This window comes from Mustela lutreola, chromosome X (assembly GCF_030435805.1).
Source record: "Mustela lutreola isolate mMusLut2 chromosome X, mMusLut2.pri, whole genome shotgun sequence".
NCBI classification, from domain to species: domain Eukaryota; kingdom Metazoa; phylum Chordata; class Mammalia; order Carnivora; family Mustelidae; genus Mustela; species Mustela lutreola.
This window is the reverse complement of record NC_081308.1, coordinates 12,507,536-12,509,754: the sequence shown is the minus strand read 5'-3', so window position 1 is coordinate 12,509,754 and position 2,219 is coordinate 12,507,536. Positions and strand designations below refer to the sequence as shown.

At 42.5% G+C, this 2,219-nt stretch overlaps 1 pseudogene; it reads right to left on the bottom strand.

Moving 5' to 3' along the window:
- Positions 1 to 733: 733 nt before the first annotated feature.
- LOC131822193 (small nuclear ribonucleoprotein G-like) lies at positions 734 to 925 on the bottom strand (annotated as a pseudogene).
- Between the last annotated feature and the right edge of the window lie 1,294 nt (positions 926 to 2,219).

The window sequence follows — 2,219 nt, the reverse complement described above, 5'->3', positions numbered from 1 at the left end:
ATTAATACTTTGTGAAAAAAATATACACATTGCATTTCTTCCACGGTTCCTGATTCTTTGCCTGCTGAAGTGTGGAGCCCCTTATCAATTGCAGTAATGAAAGACACTGTCTTATTGCATCTATTAACACATCCTTCCTTGGTTTTCTTCAGTTACACTCATTATTTCCCATTATGAGCTTATTCTTTTCTGAGCTTTTTCCTCAAGAAGCTTCTGTAATTTCATTTCCAGTTATTCTGTTACTATAAGAAGTGGCTCTCCGGTGGCACGGTGGGTCATTTCAACCTCTCACATAAAACAACTTCTAATTTTTTTTTTTTAAAGATTTTATTTATTTGACAGACAGAGATCACAAGTAGGCTGAGAGGCAGGCAGAGAGAGAGGAGGAAACAGGCTCCCTGCTGAGCAGAAAGCCCTATGCGGGGCTCGATCCCAGAACCCTGGGATCATGACCTGAGCCGAAGGCAGAGGCTTTAACCCACTGAGCCACCCAGGCGCCCCAACAATTTCTAATTTTTGTGTGGAATGAAAGAACTGTTTGCTGATTGGAGTTGGGTGGACTGTATGAGTATCCTTGAGCTTTTTTTTTTTTTTTTTGACATTACAAAAGCTTATTTAACAAAAATGTTTAATATGGAAATGTACACAACCCAATTTTTATATTTAGTAAAATAGTTGCTGTGGAAAGGAGCACGTAGAAGCAGTTGATTTCTCTGGTGAACATGGAAATTGTTTATACTCCTGCCAAGGCTTGTAACACGATGATACTATTTCCTCATGATACCACCATTCCAGTATTGTCCTTTCGTCCACTAGCTGCCATCTCCACACATTTCTGTCTCAGGAGATTCATAAAAGGATCAGATCCTTGCAGTAGTCCTTGGACATGGCTGCAGCCATCTAATTTCAATAACCTCTTGTCCATAAATTTTTTTCAGTTGGGGGAGGTGAGCGCTGCTCCTAGTGTCTACTCAGTTCAAAGAGGCCTCAAAACAGAATTCATGGACTCCCTTATGCTCCAACAAGTAAGCCTGGCATTTTCCCTAGATCTTTAATTATGATGAAATAACATTGTAATTGTTTTCCAACTTTAGAATTATATCCTTCTTTTACTTTCTACTTCGAGCCTGCCCCTATATATTTTTTCCTTTGGAAACTTTCCTGACTCTCCTGCTTCCTTTCCACTCCCACCATAATCCCATAATAATCAGCGGCCATCTTGGATCCACAGTGCATCATCTGCTTTCTTTCTGGCTTCTCAGTTTCTTGTCTTTTTCTAATGCATCCTACACATAGCAACATGAATACTTTCCTCAGCTTTTATTTAGTTTAGGTGACTCCCATTCTAAGAAGCCCAGAATAACTTTAAATTACCCCTTGAATTAAATTAAACCTCCTAATTATGTACTCTAAAGTCCTCTGCCTGTAAGCACCTCCACTTAATGGCCCCTCTGCCTGGACATCCTGCTTCTGGTCCACAAGCTCATTTACAGCTCCCACTCAGAGTGCACATGTATACCCTCCTCTTAACCCCTGAGCCTTTGACTGTCCTACCTCTCCTGTTCAGAATGTCTCCCCTCATCATTTTAATAGGAAAATAATTGGATTAACTTTGTTAGACTCAGTGTTTCTCAAATTTATTTTACCGCAGAATACTTGTGCTCACAGCACAGCTAATTTAAACTGTGCTAGACAGGGGCGCCTGGGTGGCTCGGGTGTTATGCCTCTGCCTTGGGCTCAGGTCGTGATCCCAGGGTCCTGGGATGGAGCCCCGCATCGAGCTCCCTGCTCAGCGGGGAGCCTGCTTTTCCGTCTCCCACTCCCCCTGCTTGTGTTCCCTGTCTCTCTCTCTGTCAATTAAATAAATAAATAAAATCTTAAACAAAACAAACCCAAACTGTGCTGGAGAGCTTCTTTTTACTCTCTGCTCCTCCAGCTCCATCCTCCTTGAGACTTTCTGTGTTCTGCTGTGTGTCCGTGAGGGAGGCCAGCCTGTGGAAACTACATCAACAGGTCCTTCTGGACCTCTGTCGTGCTTAGTTGAAGCATCAGCTGCGGCTGGGCTATATGATCCACTTCTTTAATTAAACACAAGTCTAGGTGTTGCTGTGAAGGTATGACATGTATAATCAGTATACTTGAAGTAAAGCAGATCACTCCCCTTAATGATTCGCCTCATCCAATCAGTTGAAGGCCCGAAGGGCAAAACCCGAGGTTTC